Here is a 21,864-nt window from a genome sequence, read left to right on the forward strand (position 1 = left end):
CTAAGTCAGGAAATAGCAACAAACACCGGTCAAAACAGAAAGGTACCCGACCAGCACCGGAATGCAGCAGCCAGTGAACCGTTCAAAGTCTAGCCGGTTCCCAGGTGTGCCAAACCACAGCTAGTCTGCCGCCAGTCTGCAGACGAACCACACAACACACACAACACGACACGCCTGCAAGACAAAAGTGATTCGCTTACCCGGATGTTCAGGCAGGCAATACTTCTCCCTTCACCGCCAGTATTTTCCCCGTCAGTGTCAACCGTCTCTTCCTCCACCTCCCTAGCACCCCCCTTAATTTCGTTATTCCCTCCTCCCAATTCTTTCCCCCTCTATTCCCTTCCTCCAACCACACCCCCAACACCCGCAGTGGCCCTGTACAGTAGCCAATGCCTTCCACCTCCTCCACCCTCCTGTCCATCTCTTTCCCAAAACACTTTACATGACTCTTCTTTCTATTCAGCTTCGCTCCGGAGGCCTCCCCGAAATCCTCGAATATCTGCAATGCACATCTCAAACTCTCCTCCGAATCCAACAGTAGCGTCGTATCGTCCGCATACTGCGTTACCTTAATCCTGCCCCCTCCCCGGAGCCGCTAATCCCCTAATCCTATTATCCTCCCTAATCACTCCCATATATAAAACAAATAACAACGAGGACAGAGGGCATCCCTGCCGCACCCCTGCCTGAACTAAAAATGGCTCGCCCATCATTCCATTAACCATCACCCTGCTCCGCACCCCCCTATATAACGTCTTCACCCACCCCACGAACTCCTCCCCAAACCCCATTCTTCCCATCACCTCGAACAAGAAAGCCCAGTTCACCCTATCAAAGGCCTTTTCCAGGTCCAGGCTTACCACCCACAACCTCAACCGCTTTTCCTCCGCCCACGTTATGTAGTCCACAGCGGAAGTGCGCTGCGCTCATAACCCAGAGGTCGATGAAACCACCCTTTGCTTCACCTTCAATTATGATGCTGACAATGACACACAGTTGGGAAGAAACAGTATGTTGGTTATGTGGGGGTTCCATTCAGAGTTGATGTTATTATAGTGTTTCTTTGAACCCAAGTGTCAAAAAACTGCAATATTGACTAACCAGCTATAAAATGATCTATTACATCTACAATCAAACCTTGAGAGGTTGTTATTTAGTGTTAATATATTGTGTTAACATTACCAAGAATCGTGTTACATCACATGTTTTTATTGTTTTAGTAGTATTTTTATACATATCAATCACTGTGTATTATTGTACTAGATGTTTGCATCTTTTCATTAGAATTTTCACGCTAATCTCAAAATTCATATTTTTTTCTTTCTTCTTAGAATTCTTCTTTTTGTCTGAATTGTGACTTTTTTCCTCAGAAAAATATCACAGTGGCCATAATCCTCTTCTGTAAAGCTTTGAGTCTAACTCAATAGATAAACATCCTGCCATGACAAAGTGCAACTGTCCTGGTTGAGCTCAAACCACCATTGTTTCAGTCAAAGTCACTTGAAGACTTGCAACACAGAGACAGTCTTGGAATGATTGTGAGAGGAATGGCTTCAATTCTTCACCATCAAAGCTGCGCTACTTGCTTGTAGGCATGTCTTCCTGACTTTCAACTCACTTGTGTGCAAACCGAACAAATATTGCCAGAAGACTCACATCCCCTGGGAGGACATGAACCACCAACCTTTTGATTAACAGCCGAGCCTATTACACCACAGAGACTGTCACACTAATGCTTTCTCATTCTTTTAAAGAGACTAACTCCTAAACTGAGTTATTTTCAAGTACTCTGTTAGGGACACAGACCTGTCAGACTGACTGTCTAAACAAAGCAAAATACATATGACTGCACATCATTTCAGATGGGCATTAAGAAGAAGCCCTGTTAGAGGTTTGAACTTTTTATATCAGGTTCTGATATAAAAGAAGAAAGTTCCTTCTTTTATGTTTGGATGTTTTGAGAACAGTGAGATGTTGATATGCAGCACCACAGGATTTTTTAAAGCCAGATCCCATTGAGATTTGAACTCAGTCAAAGTCCAGACTAACCATTAACCATTAACCATGGAAACAAGACACAAACCATAGGGTTGTCCACACAACTGACTATTTTGTGTGTATTGCCTTCGGTATTGCCTTCATCTTCAAGCAATCTATGTGTTTTGTGGACTCAGAAAGATGCATGAGTTAAATCCTTGCACTCATACTGCAGGAATTCACATATAACGCATAATACATATATATGAAATATTGTTCTTTTTCTAGCCTTTTCATTTTTTATTTCTTTTCCTTTATTTCAAACCTCAATTCAAACACAGAAGACTTTTTGCTTGACGCTCTTGGCTCATTGGTTGCTAGGCAGAAGATGACGCAAGCTAGAGCAGGGATTGGCTGACAGTTTTGGAGAGGGGGCGATGACGACTGGCTGCGAATGTCAGAGAACGAGGGACGGGATTCGTCAGGCTGTAATGCTATATACCATAAACCAGGTCATGACTTAACACTGTTATCCAAACTTGCAAATAAGTTTGTATTTTACAAAACAGCATAACAAGCCCCACCCACACAACTAAAGTTCAAAGCATAGTGATGCAGCGGGAGAATGCTGGACCCATAATGCTGAGAACGATGGATCGAAACCATCATCTGCTACACCTAAAGGTTGCAAGGCAGTTGGTTGGTGCTGCTACACATGTTTTTGTTGAACTGGTTACGTATGATGTGATCTTCATCCTCTTTGGTTCTTCCCTGGAACTAAACAAGCGCATTACTCACTATACATGCAGTTTGTGCGGTTAAGAAAAGAGACTTGGCGTCTAGTGTTCAGTTTATGCATCTATGGAAATGTTCAACACCAAACCACTGTGTGCTTCCTTTAATGTTTTGTATCAATACTAAAAAATTAATTTGGAGACGATATAAAAAGTAGTATATAATGGTTTATGTGGCGGGGGCTATTAAGGGGGGTCACTTTTTATGGCCGTTATTTATGACAGTCATAAAGATAGTGGAACAAACGACGCACGTACCTGACGGAAAGATCATCATGGTTGTTCCCTACAATTCTTGCTAATAAAACAAGCGATAGAAAAGGCCCTCAGGCGCCTTCTGCAGGTATTTAAATACCCGCTACACATGACACACACCCTCACACCAGCATCGGCAGCGTGTCACCACGCCACAACCCACAGACATAGGTATGACCAATAGGAAAATTGCGCCGCCCGGTGGGTGGAGAGCATGACGACGATTTTATGGTTTATACGATTCAATAGCGTGTATATCAGATCGTCTGCAGCGAATACATTGTATTTCAAAATAGCGTGACTCCGTCAGGTACCGCATCCATTTCGTTGCTGGATGAGGATTCTCCACAATCATCATCAGCATCTGCTGGAGGTATGTATCCGTCTTTTATATATATATATTTTATAATATGTTTTATCTTGGGTGATGCTCTTACTGAGGGAATCTAATGGAAATATGGGTCCGCTCAACAGGGACCATCGCTGAGTCGGATGATCGTGGCGAAGCATACCTGCGTGATAAAGGTGAGAGTTATTCTTACGTGTATCCCTGTTTTAAAGCAGGATCAGAAAGTTGTGGTTTTTACAAAATGTTGGTGTGCTTCACAGAAAATCCTGGAGGGCCGCAAAGAGGCCGTCTGTCTTTAAAGAGACGCAGAGAGCACGCTGTTTTAACTGAAATAAACAGTCGGGGTGAGTATGCATGTGATGGCGGGTTTATATTAAAAAAAAATAGTAATGGTATGTGTGTAGCTAATTATCTTTTATCCTATCTGGTAATGTAGAGGGTGTCGAGAGCGCTGTGTGCGGAGGAGCAAGCCCCAGCGGCCCTGTGCTACCCAGCCGCTCGAGAGTCGCGGAGCGACCACTGGCTCCGGAGGGGGTGCAGAGGAAGGACGAGCTGTGTCGTGAGCGTGTGATAAGCAGACAGCTCTGGGATTACGATAGTGAGGGTATGAGATTGATATAAAATGCATTTCAACACGTTTAAATAAACGAGTTGTTTATAACGCTGTTTTTAAATGGTTTTCAAACGGTTTGTCTGTCTTTATATCTAGATGATTTTCAACCGGCCAAGAGACTGAGAGCTGCCCCTGCAAGATCTGCACAGAAGAAGAAGAAGAAGAAGGAGGAGCAGAAGAAGAAGAAGACCGATTCTTGTGTTACAGCGACACCGGTGGTCGATAAGGAGAGTGAACTTTGGGGATCGGAGTGGGTCGCTGAGACTGCAGCCGCCACTTTCTTTTTGGAGCAGCAACAGGTGGAGGACGCTACAGCCTGGCCACTGCATCTTCAGGAGGATTCTACAGCATCTGACTCAACTCGGGGTGTGCTGGAGGATGCAGCTGTTTCATCTCAAGGTGATGTGGCTGTGTGTTTTCCTACCATAAACTTTGATGATTTGTTGCTGAACAGTCAGGACACCGCACCACCCGCCGAGGTGGAGCGTGAGAGGTCGCTGTTGTATACACCTGATGTTACTCCTGTTGATCCAGTCCGGAAGGGTGGGAAGCAAATTTCTATGCTTAAGTGGCTAGCTGATGGTGCTTATAGTAGTAGTAGTGACTCTGACTCTGAGAGTGTTCCTTCTCCTACTCCACCTCCTGTTGAACCAGTCCGGAAGGGAGGCAAACAGATTTCTATGCTTATGCGGTCGGCTGATGCAGGGTACACTAGTGACTCTGATACTTGTTCTTCATCAGATAGCGAGTCAGACAGTGATTGTTATTCTGCGGCTTCAGAGATTAGCGGTGTGTCAGCTCTAGATATTGATTCTGCTGGTGGTGCATCAGCTGTAGCACCTGCTGCTGCTGCTGCTGCTGCTGTTGCTGCTGCTACAACAGATGCTAGCACACCGGCCAGTGCTGATAACACGGTCCTGGTAAACCAAGCTGTGTTAGAACTATTGACAAATCTCTGTGCTGCAGTGAAGCACAATGACACAAAACTCTCGCGACTAGAATCGTATGTCACGCATGCTGTACCAGTTTTAGCCGACTGCATAACAGACGCACAAACTCTGTATTCTACCTCTCTAGACAGAAATGGCAGGGTGTGATAACCTGTATGGTGGGGCTGCTGGTGCTGATATTGGCTCAACAACAATGAGGGCAATGACACATGATCAATTCTCACGCTGGGCTGCTGAAATGCGTACCAAAAACACACAGTTAATGAACATGTTGAACATCCATCCGCCACCAAAGACAGAATATCTCAATGCCTCATTAAGCACCACAGATTTTGACAGATGGGCTGAAAACACACGCCAAAAGTTTGTGCAGCTCAAGAGAAGAATTGGCCTTCTTCCACAGGGCGGTGTGGCTAAACGCCCTGCTCTGACGTCTGATGCCCCCGGTGTTGCAGTCATTGTTCAGCAAGAAAACAATCAGAGGGCTGTGTGTGACATTGCAGATGATGATGATGATGAAGTATCTGATGATGCTGGTAATGCTGTTTCACAGCCTGCTTGTCTGATGCATGTCACTAGTCCTACATACGAGCAGGGACAGCAGGCCCTAGTACCTGATGCGATTCCATATGATCATTGTGTGCTATGTGATGATGCTGCTGCTACTGCTGATGCTAATCCAGAGTCTCCTCGACAGCTGCAGGGGCAGCAGGCCTCTGTGGCTGGTTCACTGATCTCAGACCCTCCTCTGACAGATGGGTCTACTGTTAACACCCCCTCCAGTCCTAATGGTCTTCAGCATGGCGCTGGTTTAATCACAATCAGGGATATTCCGGCATTTGATGCTTTAGAATTGAGACAACCCATACACTTTAGGGACATTGACATAGATACTCACCCTGAACAGATTCCTGCGCTTGTTAGGGAACGTCTAACCGGTGTTATAGATAGGGCTATTGAAGTATCGCGGGCTGGTAGTGTACTGAATGTCGTGTTGAGGGGGCCCTCCCTGATTAGTGACGTGCAGGCGGTCTTGAGGACCAGTAATGGCTATGACGTCGACGCCTTTGTTGATGAAGTTGCTCAAGCGATCCAGAGCAATGATGATTCATTGTCAGACGGGGACCTGGAGTTTGTGGTCAGTGTGGCACAAGAAGGGAGGGGTGGAGGCACACGGCTCAAGCTGGGGAGGGTGCCTTATAGTGAAATTCTGGCTAGGAAGGGAAAGCATTTGTATGATCCTGATAATGACGCCTCAGACAACAATTTATGTTTCAGTATGTGTATTATCAGAGCCGAAAATCCCTCAATGGGGGCTCTGGAAATATTACACAGAGCTAAAGAACTACAGGAATCTGTAGGTCTTTCCACCAAACAGCAGGTGGGTTTTAGTGATGTCACTAGATTTGAGAGGGAAATAGATGCAAAGATAATCATTTTTCATCACGGCGGAGCTGGTGCTGGTGCTGTTAGAAAACGGCCAATCTGCTTCCAGACACACGGAACCCCACACCCGCGCACCGTGTGGCTGTATCTACACGCTGAGCACTATTACCTGATAACCAACCCAAAAGGTTTTTTTGGCGGCTCGTATGTCTGTGAACTCTGCTATAACACATACGAGACACCCTTACTACATAATTGCCTACACAGGTGTAATGTATGCTTCACCACATGTGAACAGCAATCAGGCCCCACAATCAAATGTGATCTATGCAAGCGCATTTGTAAATCAATGCAGTGCTTCAACAATCACAGATTACCTGACCCTAAACACAACATGATTCCCTGCACTACAGTTAAATATTGTGAGGAGTGTGGAAAAATCTACAGGATCTGTAAACAGAGCCCTAGACACAAATGTACAGCCCCGCGGTGTAGGCACTGCGGTGCTCTTAGAGGGGGGATGGTACATCAGTGTTATATCCAGCGCTTCCGCCTAAAGAGGAAGAGGAGGAACCCTCTGAAAAATACATCCTGTATGACTTTGAAACCAGATACCATGACGGGAGACATGAAGCAAATTATGTCTGCGCCATGGAGATGGATGAAAAGGTTGAACCGTACCCGTTTTGTTACACAGGGGTTGGTTGTGTGGCTGCATTTATCAGCCAGTTTAGACGCAAAAAGTACAAGGGGTACACGTTCATTGCGCACAACGCGGCTGGTTTTGACAGTTATGTCGTGCTCGAGTATCTTGTGAGACAATGCATTACTCCCTTAGTCATCATGAAAGGTAGTCGAGTCATTATGATGTATGACGAGGACTACAACCAGCGCTGGATCGATTCATACAGCTTTCTGCCTATGAGTCTGGCTAAGACACCTGCAGCATTAGGCTTTGAAGAAATGGCCAAAGGCTACTTTCCTCACAAATTCAACACTGTTGAAAATGAGTTTTATGAAGGCCCCTACCCCTCACCAGAGCATTATGGGTATGACAAGATGCCTCAGAGTGAGCAGGTGAAATTCATGCAGTGGTATGATGGAGTTAAAGATGGCACTTTTAAAATGCAGGCTGAGCTGGCTTATTATTGTCGAAATGATGTTGCGGTATTGCGCAAGGCCTGCAAGATTTACCGCACAGCTTTCATCCAGTGCACTGAGACTGACCCTTTTGTGTTCACGACTCTGGCATCAAGTTGTATGGGTGTTTTAAAGAAGCTCTTCCTGCCTCAGGACACACTGCCCCTCACCTATGATGGGATGTATCTCGAATGTAATAAGGCTTTCTCAGATGTGTCTGTGCAATGGCTCGAATACGTGGCCTATTCTGAAAAGAGGGTGATCAGACATGCTCTGAGAGGTGGTGAACACAAGATTGGGTCCTACTGTGTTGACGGATTTGATGATGCCTCAAACACATGTTTTGAATTTGCAGGCTGCTATTATCACAGGTGTATAAAATGCTACCCAGAATCCGCAGCCGAGAATAATGTCGGGCTGTACGCACAGTTTAACAACAAAGTTGAAGCTCTGCGGGTCTGTCATGGTGTCAGTGTGGTTGTGATGTGGGAGTGTGAGTGGAATCTGATAAAGCAGACAGATCCAGACGTCAGGGCCTTTCTTGCAGACTACAAGAAGCCTGAGCGCCTGAATCCTAGGGATGCACTATTTGGCGGGAGGACAAATGCTATGAAGCTCCTGCATGTGACTGAGTGTGCAGAGGGAGAAAAAGTACATTACTACGATTTCACGAGCCTGTATCCCACCGTGCAGGCTAAGAAAGATTATCCAATTGGCCATCCCGAGATAATTGTAGGCAATTTTGACAGCACTGAAAATTATTTTGGCTTTGTCAAGTGTACTGTTCTCCCCCCTAGAGGCCTGTACCATCCTGTTTTGCCATACAGGTCCCATCACAAGCTCATGTTCCCCCTCTGTCGCAAGTGCTGCGAGGAGCTGAATCAGGACACTGTCTGCAGTCACACCGACTGTGAGAGACAGCTGACGGGGACGTGGGTGTCCTTTGAGCTTGAAAAAGCTATTGAGAAGGGCTACCAGCTTGTGTACATTGATGAAGTGTGGCATTTTCCGAAAAAGTCTAACACGTTATGTTAAAACCTTTTTGAAATGTAAACAGGAGGCCTCTGGGTACCCCAAAAATGTCAAGACAGAGGAGGAAAAGCAGGAGTATGTCCGGGACTACGAAGCCCATGAAGGTATAAGACTAAATCCTGACAAGATCATGGTCAATAAAGCAGTCAGGAGCTGTAACAAGCTTCTGCTAAACTCATTGTGGGGGCGTTTCAGCATGAGGACCAACATGGGCACGTGTGAGTTGATCACTGAGGCTGAGCGATTCACAGAGCTAATGTTTAGTGATCATTTTGATGTCAGACAGTTTTGCTTCATATCTGATGAAGTAGCCATGGTTCAGTGGCGTCATAGTGATGACCAAGACAGCAGGGCCAGTGATGTGAATGTGTTTATTGGTGCTGTGACAACTGCCCATGCCAGACTGATGCTCTACGATCTGTTGGACAAGTTGCAGGAGCGTGTGCTGTACTGTGATACTGACTCTGTCGTTTTCACATCTAGACCCGGCGAGTGGATGCCAAGTCTAGGCCCTTACCTAGGTGACTTGACAGATGAGCTGTGTGATGGTGGTGGTGACGGGGAGGATGATTTTATTACAGAGTTTGTCTCAGGTGGACCCAAATGCTACGCTTATCATACTCAGAGAGGGAAGAGACATGTGAAATGTAAAGGGGTGACTCTGAATTCAAATAACGCATCTGTTGTGACTCAGGAGTCTCTAGCCGGTCTTGTTAAATAATTTGTGGCTGATCAGCAATCAGACAAGCACATCATCACAGAGACTGACACCATCAGACGTGATAAGAGAAAGTTCCATTTGCAGAATGTCAGTGTCTCAAAGAAAGTTCGTGTAGTCTACAACAAACGCAGGGTCCTGCCTGACTACAGAACATTGCCTTATGGATACTAAGATGGAATTTGACGGGCGTCTAATTCACCCTTTCAGCCTGATCGTAAGTGGCCCCTCCAATAGCGGGAAGACTGTCTTTGTCAAAACGCTCATTGAGAATGCACAGAGTCTCATCTCACACAGAATTGATAATATTGTCTATATCTATTCATGCTGGCAGGCAGCGTACGATCAACTCCTAAAGATTGTTGACATAAATTTTGTCAACGGTCTGCCTGAGTCGCTGTGTGACGACACCCTTTTGCCTCCAGACAAAAACAACCTCCTGGTTATTGATGATCTGATGAATGATGCCAGCGGTAATTTGGAGGTGCAGAATGTATTCACGAAATATGTGCATCACAGAAATCTCAGCTGCATCTATCTAGTACAGAATTTGTTCATACAGGGTAAAGCCAGCCGCACTATCAGTTTAAACACCAATTATCTGGTTTTGTTCAAAAACCCTCGTGACAGATACCAGGTGTCGCTGATTGCACGTCAGATGTACCCTGGTAATACAAAATACTTTTTAGAGGCGTTCAGTGACGCCACAAGTGCAGCATACGGCTACTTACTAATTGATTATAAAGCAAAGACACCTGACCATCTGAGACTTAGAACAAACCTGCTCTCTACCCAGCAGGTTGTGTACATCCCCAGACGGGGTAAGTGACAATGTCTCACTGCATGCGTAGAAATCTACCATTGTTGGAGCTCCTCTATAAATCAGCACCGAGGCAACGCCGGGCCATCATAAACAGCTGTGACAAGGACTTTATTACCGCTCTGTGTGAGATTGCCCTCAATGTGTTAAAGGGGAATATTCCTCTGAGCGACAAGCAGTATACAGAGCTGAAAAAGCGTAAATCAGTGATCAGATTTGTGGCCGACAGAAAACTATCAGGCATCAGGAAGAGGAAGCTTATCAATCAGTCAGGAGGTTTCCTCGTCTCGCTGTTAGGAGCAGCCTTACCTGCAATCATCAGCCTCATCGCCAATAGATAGATATGGAGCATGCTCAGAAAATGTATCTTGTACCGCATCAACAGCTGGAGGTGTTAAAGCAAAACCAGGCCAGCGGTAACATAAGGCAGGCTGCTCAGAATGACCTTGACCGGGAGATGACTGATGTTTTATATGACCAAGGGCTTGATGTGTATGAGAAGGCCAAAAAGTATGCTGCGATTCTACAGAGGTACCTTGCACTTGTGAGACAGGGGGAGCGTGAAAAGAGTGTGTTGACTTTGTCACTGCCACCTCCCGTGCAAGGGTCTGCAGGAGATAGTGATGGTGGTGATGAGAGTGTGGGAGCGCCCAGCGATGAGAGCAGGGTGCGTGATTTGGTGGCTGATGAGGTGTTGAAACATGTTCCCAAGAGACAGAGAAAAAATGCAGAGCACATCATGTCTGCACTGTCTAGATCACCAGATGTGTTTTCATGGACAGCCCAGGGTGAGGTCAGAATCAACAATCAGACGATCAGAGGCACACACTTACACGATTTAATTAAAAGAGTCACTGCACCCCATCGTGTCTCAGGGTCTCTGACTCCTCACGGTTGGGAGCAGTTTCTAAAAACACTTGCAGATCTGAATGTGCCAATATCAGCAGTACCAAACACCCTGGCACGACGGGTCATACAGGAGTATAAGACAGGTAAAGATGAGCTAGACTCTAGCTCCTCATACACCAGTGTAAAGAAAAGCAGAACTGTCACACCATCACCAAGGCCCCTAAGGGCTGCACGTCACAAACATTCCTCTGGGCCCTGGGCTCAATACTGACTCTTCTGCCCTGTTATTTGTAATGATGGTGATGATCTGACATATTGAATGTGTTTGTAATAAATTCCGGATATGGTGAATGTATTTTTGAAATGTTTTCTAACCTGTTGAATGTATTTTTTGAAATGTTTTCTGATATGGTGAATGTATTTTGAAATGTTTTCTGACCTGTTGAATGTATTTTTTGAAATGTTTTCTGATATGGTGAATGTATTTTGAAATGTTTTCTGACCTGTTGAATGTATTTTTGAAATGTTTTCTGATATGGTGAATGTATTTTTGAAATGTTTTCTGACCTGTTGAATGTATTTTTGAAATGTTTTCTGACCTGTTGAATGTATTTTTTGAAATGTTTTCTGATATGGTGAATGTATTCACGAAATATTTGTTGTCCTACTGTATGTGTTTTTGAAATATTTTCTGACCTGTAATAAATTTTCTAACATTTTGAATGTATTTCTGTGTACAAGGTCTTTATTTTATCTCATTGTTAAAATAAAAACACACCACAAATCAATATACAACAATATCATTTATTATCATCTCAGAAATACACATTGAATACATTTAAACACGCAGTGTACTGGCTCATTACACACACTATCTTTAATATCATTTATTATCATCATCTCAGAAATACACATTGAACACATGTAAACTTGTTGTGTACAGATGCAGGTCTAATTCCAGCGACAAAGCTTGAGACCCTCTGGTCATTGCGAGCCAGGTTGCTGCCATATTTTTTAATAAACTTGCTGTAGCTCATGCCTTTCTGGATGTGGCTCAAGAAAAACAGACAGTGCTCCCCACAGGTCACAGAGAAGGGCGCCTGAACCTGACTACGTGAATAAAGCACTCTGCTGGCGTTTTTCAGGAGAAACCGACCAATATGGGTATTGATCTCGATCTGCGCCGCTTGACAGCTGGAGCCTTTCTGCCCCGTCTGACAGAGCCACTAGCTGTTTTACGCGCCTTTTTGCTCTGACTGTGAGTTTTAGCCGGCTCCCCAGGAGGTCGTTTAAGGCTCCGTGGGGTATACACAGCAACACCTCCCCCCTCCTGCTTCCCATTCATCAGCTTGCGTGAAATATTACTCATTACATCTCCTGCAATATTAGCCGCTGCTGATTTTAAATGTGGCTTTGCGGTTCCGGAATAATCCGCCGAGCCCGTTCCCGTATTGGGTGTGGGCCCCCGCGAACCCGTGCAGCTCTCCAACGGCCTGATTCTGATAATATCTCAGCAGCCTGTCACCGTTATCGGGCGTGTATGGGCACCTCATCATGGTCTCACAGGGCGGAAATGTAATTTCACGATAACCTTTCCAAAGAGAAATGGGACGTGTTCGTCCTGGTCGTTTTTCAACGACAGCTCTATGCAATCGATCCGGTGTTTGGAGAGGCGTGTATAGTCTGGCTTGTCAAAGTGGACTGTGTGTATTTTACCTCGTTTCTCCGCTGTTATATTAACGCATCTGAGTAATGGTGCACACGTGTCACCCACCAGCTGATGTTCGATAATATCTGAATATACAAAGATATTATACAATCCTGCATGGATATCCGCAGGGTGTGGTGCTGTGAATATTCTCGCCCAGGTTGGGATACTATGGGCTGCTTCATCCGGATCAAACCCCAGTATCCTAGCAAGCCGGCCTTTAAATTTCAGCACCAGCCCTTCAGCACCAGATATTTGGACTCTGTGAAATCTGATTGTAGCGCGTTTTTATAAACATAGTGCCTGCGTCTAGCGCACACGCGTTGTTGAATTCTTGTGCTATTCTGTCCACACTGTCATAATGTCCTACAGGAATTGTGATCATGTTTTCCTTCCCGGTTCTTGGTGCTTTTATCAAAATAGATGCGTCATCTTTGGGGAAGCTGCGCCACGTCGCGGGGTACTGTATTTCTGAAAGCCCCACTTCATACGTGTCGTCCAGTTGTATTGCCTTGGCTAAGTGTACCCTGTAACACCAAATCTTGTTGTTGGGATATAATTTTGTCGATGCATTACTTGGGAGAGTTACATGGAAGCTTGCAGCCCGGCGCTTCTCCATGCTGACACTCTACTGTTTACAAATGTTCCTTTTGATCCTTCAAGCCTCTGATCACAGTAGGTGTTAATCCACCCCAGGTTTTGATAGTTGACAGTGCTGTAGGGTGATGGCGCCGGGGCGCTCTTGATTACAGCGTGACCGTACTGTCCTATGGTGCTTATCTCTCTCTCAGATGTTCTGGATATCTCTGCCATCCACCCAGGTGTTAAATTTCTCGGGCCATCCAAGCCATTTTACTAGAAACTTGCCACGGCGTCTGGCTCTTATTTCCTCTATCTTATAGGGTTTGTCTGGATCTACAATCACTGGCTGCAGCTCCTCCTGATAAAACCCCCCTTTCACAGACTCGCCAGATAAATCCTGAAGGCTGTAAACAGCGGGGGTTGTCAGTCGGCGTCCTTTTATAGTGAAAATTTCATCTGTGAATGTCTGATGGTACCCCTTCCTGAACACCCCTCTATGTATTAAAATCCTTACTGTGTCGCCTATCTCAAATTTGAATGGTAGCGGGCGGATTTCATCCTTGGTCCTGTACAGCTTCTTGATCACCTCTTTCTCATTTTCTCTATTCACAGATACTGGGGATCTTTTAATTGACCTGTGATATGCCGAGTTAAATGCCCGCACCAGATCGTCTATTTTATCAATATATCTTCGTGAATTAACATCTGTTAAATAACGCCACATCCGCCCTTTAAACGTTCTGCTAAACCTCTCCACGACGCTGGCTTTAGTTTGGTTATATGTAGAGAATAGTACAATGTTGTGCTTTTTCAACAACTGTTTAAAGTGACGGTTGTGAAACTCTGCCCCATGGTCAGTCTGCAGCCTAAGTGGCACTCGTCCTTCATTCAGTATGCTCTTATATGCCTCGGCTACAACAGGCCCGCTCTTTGATGTTAGACAGCGAACCCAGGCATATTTTGAAAATACATCGATGCACATTAATAGATAGCGCACTTTATCGTTTTCTGCAGCATATTCACTCATGTCCACAAGATCGCACTGATGCTGTCGGTCTATCCCTCCCGCCAACACTCGCCGCCTGGGGAAATTTTTCCTGCTGGGTGCGTGTAAACTGTATGCATCTTGTCCCCATAGATATTTTTTGACATCAGATAATGCAGGATTAGCCCCTACGTCTGATCTAACTGCATTGCGCAGCTTATTAATACCCGATAGACCACCGGGGTGGGATGGATCATGATAAATTCTGTGCATCACCCCCTCCATCGTGTAAAATAATGACTAGTTTCTTTTCAAAGCTCATGTTTTTTATTCACAATCATCAGCATGGTACCCAGACGGTGTTAATGATTGAATACAGTAGCGTTTAATGAATACAGTGGTGTTTAATGATGGAGAGCTTCACAAATATCAGACAGTATTATATGATAAAACATACACAATGAAAGAATGAATGAACAAACATCAAAACACCACTTCACAGATATTTAATGAATACAGTGGCGTTTAATGAAAAAACACAATAACAACGGATAGACTTGGTACAATGCTGTTTTCACACTACCCCTGCTGCCCAGGTGTCCACGAGGACTGACAGATTTTCAATTTCAGCAAAATTCTTGAAGCCCCAGACTTCTTCAGGTTTGATGCGTTTCTCTGAGGTCTTTTGGTTTTGCAGAATAACTTCAGCAGCCCCTGCGATCCTGGCGTTTTCGACAGCCATGCCATTCTTGCGCAGGTATGCTGAGAGAGCAGGAATGAAGCGGGCCGACCACAACCTCTCCATAACAAAGTCAAAACGACGCTCCATGAATTCTGCAGGGAACCCGTAAAGACACTCGTGGTTTTCCTGGGACAGACAGTCAACCTCGCAGGCCCGTCACCATTTCTCCCGGTCGATCCAGCATTGAGCTAATGCTCTGTACAGCAAATGCGTTACTCCATTCTCCATCATCTTTACAAAGATCTCTGCATCTCTCTGCATCTTCATCTCTGGGGCGCGGCGTTGATGTTGGGTGAATCCAGCGATACAATTCCTGCTCCGCCTCCAGAGTCATGGGCCCGTCAATCTCTATTTTTTAGAAATATGAAATACAACGTTAAACACTATTGACCACACACACACACACACACACACACACACACACACACACACAAACACACACCTGACCCCCGCATAGGTCTGCAGATTCTTACCGTCCTGTCTCACAGGCTCTGGGTCGCACCTTGCTCAGCAGGCGAGAGACACATTTCCTCAGGAAATTCCACGTCATCATAAAGCAAGCATCTCCTAACCCCACTAGCATCTGAGATACCCTCGTCCTCGCTGATTGCATTGTCAATCTTGGCGAACACATCTTGCAGGCCCCACCAGTCAGCCCACTGGATAAAACAGAAGTCCTTAAACCATGAGATATTGTCGCCAGACCACACCGGATAGGGGTGTATGTCCCACTCTGTATGATTACGCCGCGATACAATTTGCTCTCTGTCATCACACACTCTTATCAGAATGAAATCTGACGCGTGCGCATCAAAACGATTGGCGAATACCCTGAATAACTGCTGACTGTCAGGACTGGCCCACTGTATGACATAAGTATCGTTCTCAGCGCCTCGGTGGTTGAGATCGGTACATATCTCAGTGCGAAATATCATCCAGTCCTCCACAGTCATAGCCCACGACCCTCCCTGACCCCACCGCTCCCCGGTACACACATTTTCCCCGAGAAACACGACCCTCCCCTCACTATATTTAAACTCGTAAACATACCCTAGCGAACCCTCGTACAGCCAAACGCGGGGGCCTGCAGCATCGTCAGCCACATGCCTTCTACGACGTTTGATTGGCGCGCCAAGAATGATCGCGGGACCCGTACCTAGGTCACACGACGCATGCGCGCTGTCACCGTTTCCGTCGACACGCCCGCCATTTCCGGCGACGCGCTCACCGCCGCATCCGCCCCTGATAACGACGTCACTAGAGATTCTGCTGCTGCCCATGGTTGCTCGATGTCGAACTTAGATAAAATCATACTGAATGACCCACATACACCTACATTTATACAACGTAACTGACACATCCCATGAGTAACGTCATGACCAATAGGAAAATCGCGCCGCCCGGTGGGTGGAGAGCGTGACGACGATTTTATGGTTTATTATCTTTATGACTGTCATAAATAACGGCCATGAAAAGTGACCCCCCTTAATAGCCCCCGCCACATAAACCATTATATACTACTATAAAACTGTAATAGGCTCCAGCAGATCCCTGTGACCCTAATTAGAAATAGGTGGGTGTAGATCATGACTGGATGGATGGATAAAACTGGAAATAAGTTAAATTAGAAGTAGCTCACTTGCGACTGTCTAGTGTCACAGCTTTTTGTGCCTCGTTGGTGCTCTACCTGTTTCCTCGCGGCCAATCCCGTCCCTCGTTCTCCGACATTCGCGGCCAATTGCCGTCGCCCCTGTCCAGCTTCTCCAGAATTGTCGGCCAATCCCGTCCCTCGTCGTCCAGAATTGTCGACCAGTCCTCTCGCTCGTTGTCCAGAATTATCAAGTCCCCTCCCTCGTCGTTCAGAATTGTTGACCAGTGAGCAGACACCTTGTCCATTAGGCCACATGCTCAGACAGAGGAAAGCAATAGTAATATATACAGTCAAGCCCTAAATTATTCATACCACTGGCAAATTCTGACTTAAAGTTACTTTTATTCACATGCCACTTTTTGTTTGTAAATAAAAAATGAGTAATAATTTTTTCCACAATGATGCCTCTTGTACATGTGTCATTTCTAATCAAGAAAAAACTTGCTGGTTGAATAAAAGTAACTTTAAGACAGAATTTGCCAGGTTGTAGTGCTTCAAAATGCCAAAAGCAGAAACAGGAGCAAGAGACAAAAACAGAGTCTAGACAATTTATTGAAAACTGCATTTAAACTCAAACAGGTTGTTCATCAGCTGATCAAAAGTTTAAGACCATAGCCCAAAAAAACCTTAAAACAGAACTAAGTGTCAAAAAAGGATTCAGTAGTAAGGAGTCCCACCGTTCTGGAACTGGCATCTGTTTTTGTAAACTTCCCTTGCCATAAATGTCTAAATGGTCCAAAACAGCGATGTTGTTTACCAGAAGTCCTTTGTCAGGCAGGCGTTGTGAACTACAATGTTGTCCTGTTGAAAGACCCATTCAGATGAGGTTCAAGGTGATGCCTGCCTGCCGCAACATCTCCACATAGGCAGCCGCCGTTTGACACCCCTAAACAACCTGAAGCTCCATTTTCCCATTGACAGAAAAATGAAACCTGGGTCATGATGGAGCCTCTTCTGCTGTGCTGAGTAGAAAACATCTCCAGTGTGATCTCCCTGTCATGCCAGTAATGTTGGAAGCAAGATTAATTTTTTTCTCATCACAATAAAACTTTCTTCCACCTTTCAATGTCTCATGTTTGGTGCTCCCTTGCAAAGTATAGATTCAGCGTAAAGGTTGTCCAGAATTGTCGGCCAATCCTGTCGGTGGTCCTTCGACTTTGAAAGTTCCGCTGTCAGCGCCACTCTGCTCATTCATTCATCAAAACAAGGTAAGATATGAAGTAACAGAGACTAAACTTTAATTTCTGTCCATAGTTTATAGCTAATTTTCTAACAGTCATGATTCTTAATGACGCTATAATGTTAAGTGTCAAGAAGCGGCGGAGTTACGTGTTTATCTCATCTTACACAGTGAAAATGTTGAAGATGTGATTACAGCCGCTGTATTTATCACCTTATTTAAGTTCAGCACTAGCAAGTACGTACATCATAATGACACAAACCTCTCAGATTTATGATAAATGATGATGACTGTACTGTCCAGCTTTCAGCTAACATAGATCTGATATTTCTCTGATCTGATGGTCAAAAACAAAGCAGAGCCATGATGTTATTTTAACTGCAGCCTCAGTCTATTTACTGTAACGTCATAATGCTGCTAAGTTATGCTGTTAAATTATATTCTCATGTTGTTTCAAGTCACATTGGGAATGAGATTTGTGTTGTATTGTCTAGTGCACCTGTTGTTACACAAGGTCTAACCTTAACTACAGTGTGTTTACTTCCTTCTAATACTCTAAATGTGACTGAATTGAATCTAGTTGTGTTAAACAGCTGTACAGCTTTATGTCCCACACTGAGATGACATTTGTCTCATCGTGCTGATTTTCCAAAGTCCACTGGTGCATTTGTGTGTTACCAGAAATATCACAGACACTATGTTGTCAAAAACAAGCATCCATAATCAAACTAGGCAGTTGGAAGTCAAGCTTTTGTACCAGATGTTATGTTATTTTATTCAGCCTGGAAACAGACCAGCACCACAGCAAAATAAGTGTCATGATCTGTATCAGAAGGTAAAGCTGGACAGAGTGATATGAAGTGTAAAGATAATAAGTCATCTTAAAAGGGGACACATTCTTTGGATTTGCTGTTCAACTCTATTACAGACTGAGAAATGTCTGATGCAGCTGAGGGGACAGATGTCTGTGTTTGGAGGAACGCAGACATGCAGCTGTGGTTTCCATATAAAGAAGGAATCTATTGTATGTCACAAAATGATCATGCTTTCCTGTTGTGTTTTGTATGACTGATTCTTTTCTGTGCACCTGTAGTCTTCCAGCTCTGCCCCCCATCCATCACACACACCACAACCAGGAACATCAGCAGGAATCCTCTTCTGCACAAACAGCCACACCGGGACAGACACTGCTCAGGCCCACTTTATTCAGACGGTCGCTCCTCTGTCTCTCCCTCCCTCTCCTGTGCTGGCAGCCACTTCGGCCTCCTCTCCCAGGACCCCCGGCCGTCACCCCAGCAGTCCCTGAGCAACGTCAGGTTGGTCTTTTTGCCGCAGGTTGTACTGTGTCATGTGTGCTGTTTTTGCTGATGGTAGGATTACTTTTGATTTCCATTGTATTACTTTGTTCACTAGGCTGTGGATGAGCGTGGTGTAGAGTGGACAGCCTAGCAGAGTACTCGGTGAAACTGAGGAGCTAAACTGGCCTGATGCTCAAATCCTACAATAACACAATGAAAATTGCGTCTGACAGCGTCAACTTGGTCAGACGTTCTGTAAGAGTAGTAAAAACTCTGAATGAATTTCGATTTCTTCAAAATTTCCATTTTTTCCTCATTTTTTCCTCTTCCCCCTTCTCCCCCTTCTTTCCTCCTTCTTCCCACCCTGTAAAAGACTATTGTTCCCCAGCTTGCTTGCCTGTCTTGGCAGTGCGTCAGTCTCATAATCTGAAGGCTGTGAGTCCAAACCTTACACGAGGCAGGGGTTTCTTTATGGTTCATCTAGAACAGGAGGGTGCAACCCTTCACCTTTATACTAGTGATTGCCTGTATCAGATGTGTTTAGCCAATCAGAAGCTGTACCATCCTGACTCAGATAAGGGCGGATGACTAATTAAGTAGGTTCTGATGGCACACACCTGATCCAGTTAGTCAGCAGTGGGTGCACCATTTATATTTGGAAAACAAGCAGTGCAGTTTTTCTTGAGGAACATAAGTGCCAACCACCCATCTACACCTGTGTGCAGTCATATATATTGAGGATATAGTTAGAAATCAGACTGCTGAAGGGCTTCAGCTTATTAAGCAAACCAAAATGCATCACTGCAAGTCATGTGAAAGTTCCATCTGCATATTGGTTAAACTATTCTGGTGCAAGAATGAGAACATGAAACAAAAAGAAGAAGTTATGTTATGCTACTTCAGTGATTTCTGAGAAGAAAGCCAGAACTCCTAGCAAAAAAAGTCTGAATTTTGAGAAAATTCAAAATTAGACTATTAAAAAACAGATTAGTTTGAAAAACCCAGAGGGTCAAGAAAAGTCCAAACTAGCTCAGTGTGATAGGAAAAAGATCATAGTTCAGTTTCTTTCTGAATTCATGAAACATGTGGACAGTCTGTGCAAATTGTAAACTGGATTATGGATCTGCATCATTACGACGTGGAGGAATTAGCTCAAGTGGTAGAGCGCTTGCTTGGCATGTAAGAGGTAGTGGGATCGATGCCCACATTCTCCACAAGTCTTTAAAGCTCAATCTTAAGACTTCTGTATTATCAGATATCTGGTTTCATTATTGTACAACATGTATGAACTCAGTCCAGACAAAGACAGCAGAATGTGTTATAGACAGAGTGAGTGTGAACTGCAAAAGTGCTGTCATCCTTTCACTCCTGCTTTCCTGACTGACATGTTTTCCATAAGCAGAAGTACAGGAGCCAAGGAGCAGAACAGATGAGGTGGATGGAAAATACCTCAGAAGAGTAGTAAAAACTTTGGACACAGTGATGGTGGTGTAGTGGTGAGCATAGCTGCCTTCCACACAGGGGCCAGTTGTATATAGGAGTCATAGCCAATGAAATTGCAGCATTGTTGATGCTGTCCAAGGTGCTCAGTTGGTAGAGTGGAGGACTGTAGGTTGAAGTGACAGTTATCCTGCAGTTAAGAAAAGAGCTTTGGTATCAAATGTGTAGTTAAGTGTCAGTTTATGCATCTGTGGAAAAGTTCAACACCAAACCACTGTGTGCTTCCTTCAATAGCTCAGTTGGCAGAGTGGAGGACTGTAGGTTGAAGTAGCAGTTATTCTTAGGTCGCTGGTTCAACTCCGGCTTGAAGGAATATTGTTTAGGTTTTGTGTTCTGTGTATCTGCTGACATAGGATCGATGTAAAATCAAGAGCTGATGACACATTCGATTTCTGCATCTGTGTAATAGTAGATTTTAGTTGCAAACCCATGACCTTCTTGCTGTGAGGCAACAGTGCTAACCACTCAACCACCATACTGCCACTGGCAACAACAGACTGGTAAAAAATGTACAGCATCTCATTTTATGCAGGTCATACAACTAATCACAGATAGTTACTATTGGAATATACTGATTATTACAGACATTCACTGGAGAATTTAGTTCACTGAACAGGAGCTGACAAACATGAATCCTTTATGAAACAGGAGAATGGAGAGAGGAGACAGGAAGGAAATATGAACAGGGACCGTCCTTCTAAACTTTCTAGGCTCAAGAGCTAAAATCAGTTCTTGCATGTTCCAATGTCTAAAATTCAGACACTGTGGAATAAGGGAGATATATTTTACTTGTGCTTGTAAGTGGTACTGTGACTTAGTTGGTTAATGTTCCTGTCTAGTAAACAGGAGATCTTGTGTTCAAATCTCAGCAGTGCCTCAGTAATAACTCACTATAAACAAACCCAGATTTTTCTAAATAGCTAATTTAATAATCTTCTGAGCTCTACCCTGTACTTTGATAACATTCTCTGTCTCTCTCTTTGTAAAGTCATTTTCTACCTGAGTATGTACATGTAACAGTAACAACGCTGAATCACCTGCAAAGATATTCTGCATTAACCGAAATTATTCATACCCCTGGCAAATTCTGACTTAAAGTTACTTTTATTCAACCAGTTTTAAAGTTTTTTCTTGATTAGAAATGACACAGGCATCTCCCAGGAAATAATAAGACGATGTATACAAGGCATCATTGACACAAGAGGCAGCTCGACTGCACAGGAGTTGTTCATCATTCATTGAAAGAGACAGAAACCATATAAGACAGAGAGAGAGAGAGACACATCTGCTGTAAAAATCAATCAGAGGAAATAACAGCACTGTTGCAACAACTTA

General features: G+C 44.5%; 1 non-coding gene across 1 annotated transcript; it reads left to right on the forward strand.

Moving 5' to 3' along the window:
• Positions 1 to 20,753: 20,753 nt before the first annotated feature.
• On the forward strand, positions 20,754 to 20,841 carry trnay-gua (transfer RNA tyrosine (anticodon GUA)). The gene is given in 2 exon segments: positions 20,754 to 20,790; positions 20,806 to 20,841. It is a non-coding gene; the product is annotated as a tRNA-Tyr (tRNA).
• Positions 20,842 to 21,864: the final 1,023 nt, after the last annotated feature.

The sequence above is a fragment of the Mastacembelus armatus genome, unplaced genomic scaffold (assembly GCF_900324485.2).
Source record: "Mastacembelus armatus unplaced genomic scaffold, fMasArm1.2, whole genome shotgun sequence".
NCBI lineage: Eukaryota > Metazoa > Chordata > Actinopteri > Synbranchiformes > Mastacembelidae > Mastacembelus > Mastacembelus armatus.